The sequence below is a fragment of the Chelonia mydas genome, chromosome 2, assembly GCF_015237465.2.
Source record: "Chelonia mydas isolate rCheMyd1 chromosome 2, rCheMyd1.pri.v2, whole genome shotgun sequence".
Lineage (NCBI taxonomy): Eukaryota > Metazoa > Chordata > Testudines > Cheloniidae > Chelonia > Chelonia mydas.
In genome coordinates this window covers 245,236,447-245,252,902 of record NC_057850.1, presented here as the reverse complement: position 1 = coordinate 245,252,902, position 16,456 = coordinate 245,236,447, and the positions used below count along the sequence as shown (strand labels likewise).

The 16,456-nt window shown below is 42.5% G+C and overlaps 1 protein-coding gene across 1 annotated transcript in view; it reads left to right on the top strand.

Annotated features, from left to right (window-relative positions):
• Window positions 1–16,456, top strand: part of DPP6 (dipeptidyl peptidase like 6) — an 812,601-nt gene that overhangs the window by 111,547 nt on the left and 684,598 nt on the right. The gene's annotated exons all lie outside the window — the stretch shown is intronic.

Sequence of the window (16,456 nt, the reverse complement as noted above, 5' to 3'; positions counted from 1 at the left end):
CATTATATAAATGCTAATAACTCTTTGCCCCACTCCACCACTGCTTTTTTTTCTTTATTAGAATCAACTTGTCAGCTGCAGAGAAACTAGCACTCTGCTCTTCCACAAAAGCAACTTTGCCCACATTTCTTATTGTAGAGTGAAATTTATATTAATCAGAAGTGGCTCACACGTAGCCTTGGAGATTAGACTAAAGGCCCACAATCGCTAGTCAATTTAACTCTCAGCATGCACCATAGGTGAAGCGTATTCATAAAGGAGCAAAGTTTTGCCAGCTGCTGGCAACATTTGTCTAGTGGAAGTTAGTTGCTGAGGAAGAAATTAGTCCATGTGTATTTAAAGATTGATCTCTGATGAGGGGAGGGGCTACTTTTCTTGTCAGTCCTGGTCATTTGGTATAATAGAAGCATCTCGATACTTATATGGACCCATCACCGTAGTGTCTCAGCATCCTTGTTAAGGGTTCAGAGTTGCCTGCTGCTACAATGTGGCTGAGATTTTTCCAAAGCTCTTGATGGGATTTGGATGTCCTGTTCTAATATATTTTAATTATCCCCAGGCAACTTCGACGATGTCAGCCTGAATGTTGTGCCTTCAGAATGACCATTATTTTCTCTAAAACCTTTTCTATATAAACCTTTTGCCTTTGTTAGAATGTATTTGTTTATGCTGGTCTTTTGTGAGGTTTTAGAATAAGGAAATGGCAGGGAGGTTTGTTCATTTCAAGTTAAGGCTAAAGATGCCAGATTGATAGCCCTGAAAACCAAAGTCCATCCGCACAGCTGGGATAGCATGAGTAGGTAAATTGTCTGTCAACGTACTGCCCAGTCCAAGAGCATCAGCTCTGTTTCAGGGGATATTGCTTACAAGGTACTTCATTTTTTTCAAGCCTGTTCAGTGCTTGGCCATTCTGCTGAGATTGCCAGTAAACCATCTGAAAGGTGATGTGGAAACCTGTCCACAAGAACTGCACTGAGACCCATATCACATATGCCACCAGTGATGGTTTTGAAATATGATCCTGGTTGACCATGACTGAAACACTGATCTCAAGGGGCAAAGCAAATCTCCTAAGTCCTGACAGTCCCCACTAAGCATCTAATCCAGCTCTTGTTGACATCGATGGGTATTTTTCCCATTGATTTCTTAGTCATAAAATTTCAGTGGAAGCAGAATTGGAACCTAAGGCCCTGATTTAGCAAGGTAGCTTATGTGCATCCTTAGCTTTAAGCATGGCAGTAGTCCCACTGACTAAGTGCTTTGAATCAGGGACAAAGTGCTTAGGCTTTTCCATGACACTTATGTAGCTGCCGGAGAAACTCCAATGACAATCTCTCTTCATAACTCAAAAAGTTTTTTTTTCCTTAAAAGTTTGTATCCATCTGGACAGTTCAGTATTTTTGCTGATTTGGCTCTTAGGTTCCTTAGAGCCTGCCTCACAGAAAGCGAAGTACTGATTGCAGTTTTATTGCAGGAAGCAGGAGGATTGGGCTGTAACTTTTTTTTTTTAATTAAAGTTGTTTATTACTTATTTAGTAAGGATACTTTTAAGCTGATCCTGTGGAAATAATGACTCAAAGGGTTCACTGGGGAATCACTGCATGATTCCACAAAGATCTCAGAGTTAGTTTGAAATCATCTATCAGATATGGTAAATAAGATTTGGCATTTTTGTAAGGTCCCTTTTAAAAAAGATATATATTTTTAAAGATTATTACCCCTAAATTAATGGTTTTAACATCTACCTAGACACTTACAATTTATAATTGCAAGAATGACTGGTTTTGCACTCTTGATTTTTTCCACTGTCATTGGGCTGACAGAAGAACTGACGTTTTAGGTAGACTGCTACTTGAAGGCTGCAAAATTCTGTGAAGCAGTGTGAGTAATAATTTTATAACTTCTGTTGATGCCTCGGACAAGAATGAACTATCTGTGGGGTTTCTGCAAATACGGGGTATGCTCTCAAGAATGCACAGCTGAAACTCATGATGAATATATATTATTTACCCATGAGATCCGTCATTCTTTTTTTCTGAGTGTCCAGACTCTGACGGTAGGTAATATTATTTTTGAATTTACCGACAAATAGAAAAATTAGTAAATTAAAATAAATTCACTGTAAGAACAAACCCCCACTAAAAACACAACAAAGAAACCTTCTGTGGTGTTTAAAGAAAAAGAAAAATGCTTCCTTTTAACCATCACAGCTCGACTCTTCTGTTGCTAATTTGCAATGGGTTTGCATAGCTATAAAGAAGCACATCTATTTCATAAGGATTCTTTTACCTACTGAAAAGTTATGTTTGTAATAAAATGTAAACTGCACTTTTGCACAATTTAGGCACAGTTTTCCTCATCTAGGGCCTGATCCAAAACCCACTGAGTTTAATGCAAAGACCCTCCTTGACTTCAATGGGCTTTGGATCAGGCCCTCTGTCTCCTCCTAACCTGCCAGCGCTTGTGCATGTGAGTAACTTTACATATGAGAATAATGTAAAAGTGTAGCTGGGTTCAAAAAAGAACTAAATGAGTTCAGGGATGGGTCCATCAATGGCTATTAGCCAACATGGTCAAGGATGCAAACCCATGTTCTGGATGTCCCTAAGCCTCAGACTGCCAGAAGCTGGGAGGGAAAGACTGGGTGGATCAATCCATCTGCTCTGTACTGAACGCTCCCCTTGATGCTATGATACTGGCCACTGTCCAACGCAGGATATTGGGCTAGATGGATCATTGGTCTGACCTAGTATGGCAATTATGTTCTTAAGTGCTATTGAACTCATTGAGGTGACTTGTGTGAGTAAAGTTACTCGCCTAGGTTAGTGTCTGCAGGAGCAGCCCATTAGTATGTTTCACCATTATGTCGAGTAAACTGATGCAACTTCATTTTATATCCTTCAAGTCTTGCCTCTGTGGCAGAGATGACTTCCCTTTAACTACTTGATCCTGTATTTTAATACAGGACTGTTTAAACTAACTGTCCTGTCATTTGTAGTTGAGACACTCATTGGTTGTCAGTTAACAACACTTCCATGGTGCAGTTGCTAGTATGATACCCTATGCGCACAATTACTTCACAAATGCATTTTTCTCCATTATAAATTGGGTTCTAATAGGTTAGCCTTGAACATTTATTATGGCTTTAAGCAATGCATTTCAATTGTCTTTAAAACATTTTGATAAAGAGATCTGAAGAGCAATGTCTAAACAATTGGTGTGAGGATTTTAGTATTTCGGCTGTTTTCTTCTGTAGGCCCAATATTCAATGGAAGACACATGAAACATATCTGCCTTTGATTATTAAAGTTTAAAAACATTCATGGACTGGAATGAAGTTGAATCAGTATGCTTACTAGTGTTTGAATATTGTGGATTTTCTAATTGTGCTGATCAGAATCTCAGTACGGGCCCAACTGATCAGATTAAAGACATTTTGATCAGACATTCAACTGGACAAAGAGCGGTACAAATAAAGAAATGAGGAATATTTTTTTTAGCCTGATCTACAATTTTAGCGTGATTTACAATTTAAATTACATACTTAAAATAAAAAAATTTATAGGAGTCACAAGTGACTTGTGATTTTGGGCTGCCTCAATTTTTGAGTACTGAATTTGCAATACTTTAAAGAGGGTGTGTTTTCAGGGGAAGATGCTCAGCACTTCTGGAAAATCAGGCTCCTTTAAGGTGTGACAAGATGGCCCAAAAATTGCTAGTCACCTTTGAAAATCTTGGCCTATGGAGTAGAAAGTTATTTTACCTCTGTATTTGACACTAGTGCGATCACTGCTGGAATACTCTGTCCAGGTCTGGTGGTCACAATTCAAGAAGGATGTTGATAAGTTGGAGAGGGTTCAGAAAGGAGCCATGAAAATGATTAAAGGACTAGAAAACATTGATAGACTTAAAGAGCTTAGTCTATTTAGCTTGACAAAGAGGAAGTTAAGAGGTAACTTGATTACAGTCTCAAGTATCTTCATGGGGATCAAATATTTGATAATGGGTTCTTCAGTCTATCAGAGAAAGTATAACAAGTAGATAAACTCAGACTGGAAATAAGTTGTTAAATGTTTAACAGTGAGACGAATCAACCATTGGAATAATTTACCAAGGTTCACGGTGGATTCTCCATCGCTGACTCTTTTAAATCAAGATTGGATGTTTTTCTAAAAGATCTTCTCTAGGAATTATTTTGGGGAAATTGTTTGGCCTGTGTTATACAGGAGGTCAGACTAGATGATCACAATGGTCCCTTCCAGGTTAGGAATCTATGAATCTATACAAATCTTCTACTCCCATCCCTCATACACGCTAATATATTTTTAAGTCACTGAAAAAGGACTGGGTGACCAGTCCCAGGATAACAAGCTATTTGTTCCTTTTCATACGCTTGTACTTTTTGGTGCTGTTAGTAGAAGTTATGCTTTTTAAAAGAAAACAAACAAATGAAATTTGCTGGATGGATGTAAAAAAGGGCCATAAACTTTGAAAGGTCTCTACCAGGCATTTTTCATGTCACTCTTGTTTCTCTCCATAATTTCTACTATAACACATTATTGGAAGCTTGCAAGTACATCTAATATCCTGTGGTCTCCTCTTTTTGGCATGCAGCGATTGTTTGCATGTATGTAGAATTAGAAGAGCATGGGCTTTTCACAGTGCCTTTTAGATCCGGGGAGTGCTACAAAGTACTGAAGAATAGGGTTGCCAGTTTTGGTTGGATGTATTCCTGGAGATTTAATCACATGACATAATCTTTAATTAAAGATGAATCTTTAATTCCTGGAAACTCCAGGCCAATCCTGGAGGGTTGGCAACCCTACTGAGGAAGAACCTGGGAGTGCAGGGACTGTGTGGGATGGGCCAGTATACACACAGCCACGCTTCTGGAGCTCTATTCTCCAGCCACAGGATAGCAGTCCTCTGCACTGATCAATGGGAATGGTTCCAGCTGAGGTGGGAGCAGAGGGCTCTTGTGGACATTTTTGAAAAGGGGGAAATCCTGCCTTTTCCTCTCTGGGTGTAGAGTTCCCCCTGGAAGCAGAACTGGTGTGATTCCAGTGCTGGAGCATGTGTGTTTGTGTGTGTGATATTAAATGGGGTATAGAAAGGATACAGTCCCCTCCCCCCCCCCCCCCAGAATGTGAAAATTGGCTTTGCAGGGGGTGTCTATGCACAGTATATGGGGTGGAGGTGGAGCTGCCAGATCTGCTCCTTGATGGATCCTATTCAGTCAAATACTGTGGTGAGTACCTGGATGGATGAATCTTCCCCTTAAGGGGTTACTTCAGCATGGTGGTAGCAGCCCATCCAAAGCAGCTTCCCTGCCACTTCACGAAGTTGGGGGAACATTCCTTGGCCTTCATCCACCCGCAGCTGATCTATCCAGAGCACAGATCTCAATAGTGTTGTGGGAAGTAGCATTGGAATTCGAGCAAGATTGACGTGTTTGGAATTCATCTGATCTAATCCCTATGCAGTGTGACGAGACTAATTTCAGTCATGAAAGTATCCCCAATAGAAGGGTTGATCAGAATACAGTATTATGGGTGCTTTGCCACTGGCTGTATAGTAATGGGAACAGAGTTAGGCCAATGGAGTGTGCTTTTTGGAATTGCGTGCCTATAGGTTTACTTCAGATGGCTTCCCGGCAAAGGCCCCTCTTTCTTGTCCTGCTCACAGTTTGATTATTCTGTATGTCAATGTTCGTCTCTACATACTGGTCCAAATTCACCCTGTGTCACTAATATATATGCCCATTCAAATCTGTAGTATGATACCATTGCCTCCAGTGGGGTTGCACCAGGGATGAGTTTGGCCCATTGACCCTTATATCCTGTCAGAAAAACTGACATTCTGTTTATCTTTTCCTCTGTCTTGTAACAGAAGCTATCCACTTCCCAAAACTCAGTCTTTCCCAACACAGTCAGCACCTACCACAGCCTAATTAAATTCTGCCATTGACAAGAGACTACATGGACCTGATTTAGCCAAGCAAATCCTCTTAATTAAAAACTCGTAGAACTTGAACACAAAAGCACACTTACCTTCTCCAGCAATCTTTAAGGGATTACCAGGCTCCCTACCTGTAATTGTAGACTTGACCCCACTCCACTTAATACCCCCCCCACCACAGTTTCATTAGAGAAGGCAGGATGGGAAGGGAGCAGCGCTATCCATCCTCTGCTAAAGCAAGAAAGACAGAGCTCCCTTTCTCTCCCTGGCTTGTTTAGGCAGTGCTCTCACAGAGCCCCCCTTATCAGTGGCTGTTTCAGGCTGTTCTGTTCATTCCCTCTGGGGCACCTGGCGTTGGCCACTGTCAGAAGACAGGATACTGGACTAGATGGACCTTTGGTCTCACCCAGTATGGCCGTTCTTATGAGAGGGGAAACTTGGCCTCAGTGTCTGCAATCAGAGGGCTGGAAGTATCTTTTCTAGAAAGCAAAAAAGATAGTATTGTATTGGTGTCTGGCTGGCTTCTAGTGGAATAGCTCATCATGGACTCACTGGAATTTGTGTGTGTGTATCTGGGCAAAACACTCAGGGAGCTGAGCCCCTTTGAAGTGTCTGTTTAGGGTTCAGAGTAGCAGCCGTGTCAGTCTGTATTCGCAAAAAGAAAAGGAGTACTTGTGGTACCTTAGAGACTAACCAATTGATTTGAGCATAAGCTTTCGTGAGCTACAGCTCACTTCATTCCACTGAATGCATCCGATGAAGTGAGCTGTAGCTCACGAAAGCTTATGCTCAAATCAATTGTTTAGTCTCTAAGATGCCACAAGTCCTCCTTTTCTATTTAGGGTTGTTTTATTATCTAGCCCATGCACCAAGGATGAGATCAGTGTTCAGGTGGCTGACTGTTGTTATTTTGGTTCTTTGGTTGAGCCCTGAACATTAGAGGTGAAATCCTATAAGAGAGAGTTTTCGTTGATTTTTTTTTTTTTTTCCGGTAAAACTCTGCCTTAATTTGTAGGGACTTGGAACCACAGCCACCTGCATGTTGTTTATTTAAAAACATCTTCAAAAAAGGCTAAAATGAGGAAAACCTGCATGCAAGAAAGAATTCCGTGCACACGTGAACAGTGCTTCTGAACTTGAGTTCTGATGCTAGAATTCTGGCACCAAATAGCTATGAGCTGTGGAGTAGCTGTGGGATGGAAAAGCATTCTGGGGATTAGCATGCAAATAAGGACACAAGTGTAGCACTTCGTTTTCAAATTTCCGTATTCAGTACTGCTACAGCAAGTGTCTCTAAACTGGAGCAGAGTTTACCCACAAGGCAGATTTACAGGAGTTCTTCTTGTGTACCTGTTTAACACTGTCAGGGCTCATCACTCTAATGCAGTGACCAGTCCTGTATGCTGCTATTTCACAGCTATTTATCCCCAGTGCTCTGACATTAAAGTGTGAGGTGTACCCCAAAGCTCATGGGGCAGCGAGTGAATATATAGTTTTAAATTTTTTTTGATGAATTTAGTGCTGGTTAAAGGTACCAACTTAGTAGGTCTAGCAATTAAGTCTTCTGTTCTGCCAGAGTGCAGGCACATTATGGACATTGCAAGCTTGCAGACATTGCCTTATTGGTGTGTCTCTAGCCTGACCTGGAGGGACCAGAAGTGGACATTCTTGATGACCATCCGTGCTTGGCCTGCACTAAGAGGGCATTTGGTAATATGGACACTTGTCCGCTAGGAATTGGAGTGAGAGCGCAAACCTGCACAGCACTTAGTGCAGTAAGGCCCAGTCTGGAGTGGGGCCCTTGGATACCACAGCAATACAAAATGGATAGTAACCCCCCAACCAGCTGCTTCCTGTGTTAGTGTTTTGAGAAATCAGGGAGAGGGGCGATGGTGAAATAATCATAAGCCACTAATTAATTTAATTACATCTGAGTGACAAGTAAAGTGTAACAAGTAAAAACTTGTGAAGATCAGACAAAACATTACAATGATGCTGAATTTTAAGGCCTTTTCTTGAGGCTCTTTAAATACAAAAACTAAACTTGAAAGGATATGTAGCCCAATGTAAATGTAACTAGTGACAATTCCCTAAACTAGGGAGAGGACTTAACAATTAAGATCATAGAATCATAGAATCATAGAATATCAGGGTTGGAAGGGACCCCAGAAGGTCATCTAGTCCAACCCCCTGCTCAAAGCAGGACCAAGTCCCAGTTAAATCATCCCAGCCAGGGCTTTGTCAAGCCTGACCTTAAAAACCTGTAAGGAAGGAGATTCTACCACCTCCCTAGGTAACGCATTCCAGTGTTTCACCACCCTCTTAGTGAAAAAGTTTTTCCTAATATCCAATCTAAACCTCCCCCATTGCAACTTGAGACCATTACTCCTCGTTCTGTCATCTGCTACCATTGAGAACAGTCTAGAGCCATCCTCTTTGGAACCCCCTTTCAGGTAGTTGAAAGCAGCTATCAAATCTCCCCTCATTCTTCTCTTCTGCAGACTAAACAATCCCAGCTCCCTCAGCCTCTCCTCATAAGTCATGTGCTCTAGACCCCTAATCATTTTTGTTGCCCTTCGCTGGACTCTTTCCAATTTATCCACATCCTTCTTGTAGTGTGGGGCCCAAAACTGGACACAGTACTCCAGATGAGGCCTCACCAGTGTCGAATAGAGGGGAACCATCACGTCCCTCGATCTGCTCGCTATGCCCCTACTTATACATCCCAAAATGCCATTGGCCTTCTTGGCAACAAGGGCACACTGCTGACTCATATCCAGCTTCTCGTCCACTGTCACCCCTAGGTCCTTTTCCGCAGAACTGCTGCCTAGCCATTCGGTCCCTAGTCTGTAGCGGTGCATTGGGTTCTTCCGTCCTAAGTGCAGGACCCTGCACTTATCCTTATTGAACCTCATCAGATTTCTTTTGGCCCAATCCTCCAATTTGTCTAGGTCCTTCTGTATCCTATCCCTCCCCTCCAGCGTATCTACCACTCCTCCCAGTTTAGTATCATCCGCAAATTTGCTGAGAGTGCAATCCACACCATCCTCCAGATCATTTATGAAGATATTGAACAAAACCGGCCCCAGGACCGACCCCTGGGGCACTCCACTTGACACCGGCTGCCAACTAGACATGGAGCCATTGATCACTACCCGTTGAGCCCGACAATCTAGCCAGCTTTCTACCCACCTTATAGTGCATTCATCCAGCCCATACTTCCTTAACTTGCTGACAAGAATGCTGTGGGAGACCGTGTCAAAAGCTTTGCTAAAGTCAAGAAACAATACATCCACTGCTTTCCCTTCATCCACAGAACCAGTAATCTCATCATAAAAGGCGATTAGATTAGTCAGGCATGACCTTCCCTTGGTGAATCCATGCTGACTGTTCCTGATCACTTTCCTCTCCTCTAAGTGCTTCAGGATTGATTCTTTGAGGACCTGCTCCATGATTTTTCCAGGGACTGAGGTGAGGCTGACTGGCCTGTAGTTCCCAGGATCCTCCTTCTTCCCTTTTTTAAAGATGGGCACTACATTAGCCTTTTTCCAGTCATCCGGGACTTCCCCCGTTCGCCACGAGTTTTCAAAGATAATGGCCAAGGGCTCTGCAATCACAGCCGCCAATTCCTTCAGCACTCTCGGATGCAATTCGTCCGGCCCCATGGACTTGTGCACGTCCAGCTTTTCTAAATAGTCCCTAACCACCTCTATCTCTACAGAGGGCTGGCCATCTCTTCCCCATTTTGTGATGCCCAGCGCAGCAGTCTGGGAGCTGACCTTGTTAGTGAAAACAGAGGCAAAAAAAGCATTGAGTACATTAGCTTTTTCCACATCCTCTGTCACTAGGTTGCCTCCCTCATTCAGTAAGGGGCCCACACTTTCCTTGGCTTTCTTCTTGTTGCCAACATACCTGAAGAAACCCTTCTTGTTACTCTTGACATCTCTTGCTAGCTGCAGCTCCAGGTGTGATTTGGCCCTCCTGATATCTTTCCTACATGCCCGAGCAATATTTTTATACTCTTCCCTGGTCATATGTCCAACCTTCCACTTCTTGTAAGCTTCTTTTTTATGTTTAAGATCCGCTAGGATTTCACCATTAAGCCAAGCCGGTCGCCTGCCATATTTACTATTCTTTCGACTCATCGGGATGGTTTGTCCCTGTAACCTCAACAGGGATTCCTTGAAATACAGCCAGCTCTCCTGGACTCCCTTCCCTTTCATGTTAGTCCCCCAGGGGATCCTGGCCATCTGTTCCCTGAGGGAGTCGAAGTCTGCTTTCCTGAAGTCCAGGGTCCGTATCCTGCTGCTTACCTTTCTTCCCTGCGTCAGGATCCTGAACTCAACCAACTCATGGTCACTGCCTCCCAGATTCCCATCCACTTTTGCTTCCCCCACTAATTCTACCTGGTTTGTGAGCAGCAGGTCAAGAAAAGCGCCCCCCCTAGTTGGCTCCCCTAGCACTTGCACCAGGAAATTGTCCCCTACGCTTTCCAAAAACTTCCTGGATTGTCTATGCACCGCTGTATTGCTCTCCCAGCAGATATCAGGAAAATTAAAGTCACCCATGAGAATCAGGGCATGCGATCTAGTAGCTTCCGTGAGTTGCCGGAAGAAAGCCTCATCCATTACAAGATATTACAAGGGAGTAGATATGGCTAAGAATAAAGAGATTAAATCCAGTAAAGGATATAATTTAGGATGAATGTCAGGAAAGGTTCCTGGTGGACTAACACATTTGGTCTGACAGATCCAAAGGACAGAACCCCTGCTGTGCTGGGACAGGAAGAGGGGACATATACCTGATCTGTGGTCTAGTCGTGTGGTGCAATTTGGGGAAAGGTGTGGCAGTGACGGCTACTCCTTCCCCTGAGCAATCCTATAAAGATCCTGACCCTGTGCCAGGGTCCTGTAGTTACTCCAACCTGAGCTCTCTCCTCTGATCTGCCTACTCTGTCACCATGGATAGGGCTTCTTTAGTCCACATAGCCCTTCTCCGCTCCATAGCTAGGACTCAATTTCGGAACTGTCAGGAGGGAGCTATGTTTGCCTATGCAGCTCGCTCAGTCTTTCTCCAGTTGTCAGTCAGCCATTGGTCCCCACCAGCTAAAGGGATGTTAGTGAAGCACAGCGCACGTCTAGGGCCTACCTTAGCAATACCCTCGAGGGACTGGTTGCTATGTGCCCCTCAGTTGTGGTTGGTGGGTTGAGCGGAGGCACTTCACAGATACCTCTGATGGTTCTCCTGGCCCCGTGAGATGTATGGAGTTGGAGAGCCCAGTAAACCAGCATAACACCAACGGTGTTGGAGACAGTTTTACTCTCAGCCCCATAAAGTGCACTTTGCTGGTACACCATGCTGAACAATAATGTAAGGCTGTGACAAAATATTACATCTAATTAATTATTGTTTATTATTTGTATTGCGGTAGCACCTAGAGACCTGGTCACAGACCAGACCCCATTGTGCTAGGCACTATGCAAACACAGAACAAAATAATGGTCCCTGCCCCAAAGAGGTTACAGTCTAAGTAATTAAAAAAACTAATTGCAGACAGGAGTTAGTCACCAGCACAACTGAAGGGCATAAAATACAATTTTGAAAAAGTCATTAACAATGAGACAGGAAGACACCATCTTAAAGGTTGGTTAGACTGGAGAAAATTGAGGTCCCACTAAAAATCTGACAGTTTCAAAGTTGTTTTAAGGTAAATTCTATTTTTACAATATTTTCAGTTAATTTAATAGTCCACTAAATGTTCTGTGAAGCTGGTTAATATTTGTTGAACAAAAAGATTTTTCATTGAAAAAGGACCTTTTCCAGAAAGGAATTTTTTTTGAGAAAAAAATTGGCTTTATTTCTTTTTCCATTTTTTTTGGCAAATGTTATAAAAATGTTTTTGTCAGAATTTTCCGTTTACTAAAATATATCCACACCTTAATATCTTAGTTTAGGTTTAGTAAATGAAAAATTCTGATAACCATTTTGATAACATTTTATATAAAACTTTAGAGAAAAAAATTTTGAAAAAAAATGGGTTCATTACAAACACTTCCAAACAAACAAGCCTCTGACTGCCAAATGCTGGGACTGGATGACACTTACACTTGATAATTGCCGTGTTCTGGTCATTCCCTTTGAAGCATCTGTGATTAGCCACTGTCGGAAACGGATTACTGGGCAAGATGGACCATTCGTTTGACCCAGTATGGTCATTCTTATGTTAACATCAACATCTGAAAAATAGGTTTTCATTTTTCATTCAGCAGATTGATTAGCTTAACTAAGATTTTGTGAACATACAACTTTGTAAAAAATAGATTTTACCTTAAAACAGCTTTACAGTTGTCTACTTTTCACTGAGTTTTTTCTTGAGAACTTAATATTTTTCATTTCTAATGTATCTCCATGGAGTTTGATGACCTGCTGAAATAAAGTGCTGTAGCACTAATGGTGAATGGCAAAGCAAAGTGCTCTTTTTTTCCTTCTCGATTAGGAATAAGACAACCTTAAAGGCTTTGTTTCCACTGGGGAAATTAAACATTTTTGACTGGTTCATCTATATTGGGTGCACTGGTATTGATGGGCCACTGGCTCCTGGCACTGTTTTAAAATTTTTGTCCAGTAACCCTGCTGAGAGCAGATTTACAGTACACAGCTGTGACGGCCCATCTGTGCTAACCGTGATGGGAAATCCCAAGTGTAGACGGAGCTGAAGGTATTTTTTTAAATGTTGTTTTCTTTTTGTTTTTTATATTAGGAATATCAGATCTTGATTTTCCTTTTTGGGTTGGAGAGCTTTTCTTACTGCTCAGGTAATCATGTGGTATGTTGGGATGGTGCCAAATTATTATGAATTGCTGAGACTGTTATGAATGAATGTGGTAAGCATGAGTTTGGTATTGCTTGGTATTCCTGAATTTGCAAGAGGATTCTGGGAGCAGGATTCTCTTAGCATTAGATACATGATGTGGAAAATTACTAGAAATGCTGAAACTGCATTTGAATGGTTAATATAGGCTCGATCTGCATGTATGTTTCAACATCGAACTTTGGGGGAACCAGCTCGCCAAAGTAAAGAAGACGTAAAATCATGCGATTGGTGGGCTTGGTAGAGGCTGACCTCTGAATGGCATTGTCAAGGTTCCTCCCCCACTCTGAACTCTAGGGTACAGATGTGGGGACCTGCATGAAAAACCTCCTAAGCTTATCTTTACCAGCTTAGGTCAAAACTTCCCCAAGGTACAAAATATTCCACCCTTTGTCCTTGGATTGGCCGCTACCACCACCAAACTAATACTGGTTACTGGGGAAGAGCTGTTTGGACACGTCTTTCCCCCCAAAATACTTCCCAAAACCTTGCACCCCACTTCCTGGGCAAGGTTTGGTAAAAAGCCTCACCAATTTGCCTAGGTGACTACAGACCCAGACCCTTGGATCTTAAGAACAATGAACAATCCTCCCAACACTTGCACCCCCCCTTTCCAGGGAAATGTTGGATAAAAAGCCTCACCAATTTGCATAGGTGACCACAGACCCAAACCCTTGGATCTGAGAACAATGAAAAAGCATTCAGTTTTCTTACAAGAAGACTTTTAATAGAAATAGAAGTAAATAGAAATAAAGAAATCCCCCCTGTAAAATCCGGATGGTAGATACCTTACAGGGTAATTAGATTCAAAACATAGAGAACCCCTCTAGGCAAAACCTTAAGTTACAAAAAAGATACACAGACAGAAATAGTTATTCTATTCAGCACAGTTCTTTTCTCAGCCATTTAAAGAAAGCATAGTCTAACATGTACCTAGCTAGATTACTTACTAAAAGTTCTAAGACTCCATTCCTGGTCTATCCCCGGCAAAGACAGAATATAGACAGACACACAGACCCTTTGTTTCTCTCCCTCCTCCCAGCTTTTGAAAGTATCTTGTCTCCTCATTGGTCATTTTGGTCAGGTGCCAGCGAGGTTACCTTTAGCTTCTTAACCCTTTACAGGTGAGAGGAGCTTTCCCCTGGCCAGGAGGGATTTCAAAGGGGTTTACCCTTCCCTTTATATTTATGACAAAAGTAAAGAAGACGTAAAATCATGCGATTGGTGGGCTTGGTAGAGGCTGACCTCTGAATGGCATCATGCTAAGAGCTTAAGTGAATGATTGATGAGAGGGTAAGTGTTGACTGAGCATTGGTCTGTGTGTGCTTTGCAGTCCCTTCTAAAATATTAATTAGAGAAAACCAGTAATGAATGCCCACAGGGCATATTTCTGGGACACGTGACTCCTTTGAGAACAAAAAGGTATAAATGCTAAGCAAAGTAAATTAGTTAGTTCCCCAGTTAACATCTGAAGAGGTTCAAGACTGTGAGACAGAAGTCCTCGGGGTAACCTAAACCCTACTTCGGGGGACACTTGACAGACCAAGTGCCTGAGAGGAGAAAGAAGAGAAGAAAAGTCTCCATCTAGAACTGATAGCTATACCTGCTTTGTTTGCTAAACAGGATACTTGTGTAAGGCCAACATAATTACTGAGGGTTTATGCTTAGGGAATTGAGGCTTATTAAGGAGTGTGTGTTATGTAACCTTTACTGCTTGGGTGATTCTTTCTCAAATAAATTACTATGCATTAAACATATTGTTTTTCAAATTTTCACTGGTACTGGTAACTATCTGCCCAGCTGTGGGCCGTTAAAGATCCATTTCGACATGGTGCTGTAATCTAGTTCCTCCAGAGATCTTGCAGAGGTCTCTAGCCAAATGGGGGAAATCAGGACAACCTGGTATTTCTCACGTAATAAACAGATGAGAAGAAAATTGAAACAAGCAGCACTACGTTTGAGGACATCTGTAATGAACTGGGAAATACCAGTATTATTTTGTCGGACTATGGTGCATGCCTGTGTGTGTTTATGATGGGTTACTTGTTATAGAGTTGGATCAAAAGGGATTGTGAGGGGAACCAAGCAGGAAAGATGGAAAAAATGGCCTAAATAAGGAGTACTCTAACAAACACTGAAACAGAAGAGCCGGGGTATAGCTGGGAAAAGGTGACACTTCCTCCACCCCAGCCCTGGTGACGTCGCTGTTTTGCCACACCTGAGAAGAGAGAGAACAAAGGAAATGCTAAACCATTGCAGGACACTTGGACCTAGCAAAGGAAGCGGAGCTGGGTGAGCTAAGAGGACATATCTACACAGCAGCTGGAAGCGTACTTCCCAACATGGGCAGACAGACACACTCTAGCTCTGTTCAAGGTAGTGCATTAAAAATAACAGCGTGGCCGCAGCAGCACAAGTAGTGAGTGGCTCAGGCTAGCCACCCAAATATGTACCCAGGGGATTAGGCGGGTTTGGGCTTGGGTGGGTAGCTCAAGCTATCACCTGTGCCGCTGCAGTCACACTGCTATTTTTAGCACTGTAGCTCCAGCAGAGCTAGCATGTGTCTGTCTGCTCGTGCTGGGAAGCATGCTCCCATCTGCTGTGCAGACATACCTAGAGAGGCTGCCCAGGGTGTCAGTGAGGCCTGACAGGCTGGCAAGGAAACGCACAGAGACAGAGCCTGCTGTGAGAAGGACAGTCTGTTTCTCTCAGCTAGAGATGGGCTGAGTTGCACTTACAAAAGCTGGCAAGGAAAGATTAAGGCATAAGATAGACCCATGCATATATGCCTTTTATTGTTTTTACCCTTTGCTCCATGTGCTTTGTACCTATGGGGGAAGGAATACATGCAGCTTCATCTGGAAGACACAATCTTTGAGTCGCTTTAATCAAAATCACTGGTCGTAGGTTCTTGGAAGGAAAGGGTTGACAGGTGCCAAACACAGTTGGGCCTGTTGTATTAACATAAGTAGGAAATGAGGGCTGAAGCCCAGAGACCCAGTCCTAGAGTGGTTGGATCATGTGATTCTCCCAGGGTGAGGTGCAGGAAGCCAGGCCTGTCCCTGAAGGGGTGCACTCGAAAGGGTCGGAAAGGGGTATAAGGTGCAGTTCACTGGGTAACTGTGACCGCGTCTTTATGTAATAAAATACAGATGCTGTAGAGGGGCGACTTGACCATTCATTTCTATGTTTTCATTGAGCTAGAATCTCAAAACTTCGTACCCTCATTCATGATAAGCTGCACGATCTTGGGGAAGGAACGTACATCTGAATTTTGGCCTTTCCAGAAGAGGTCAGTAGACTTTTAGTGGATTTCAATTGTTCAGGTATCTTATTGCATTAGTCTTGAGATAGTCGTTTCTTATAGGATGCTAGTTACAGGTTCGAAACAGCACATTCCTAAGTATTTTTATATCACCAAAGGTCATCAGTCTAACAGTTTAAAAATTGAGTTTCTTGTATGCGGAGGTCAGTTTGGGTCTGAGGGTGCCAGTACGGAAAAATGAAGATCCCTGGAGGTCACCATTTATATTTATCAGGTTTTAGCCAAGCAAATAATTTCATAATGATAGTACTTTTCTATTATAGTATTTTTCATTCATAATTATATTTATCCAAGCAATTGGA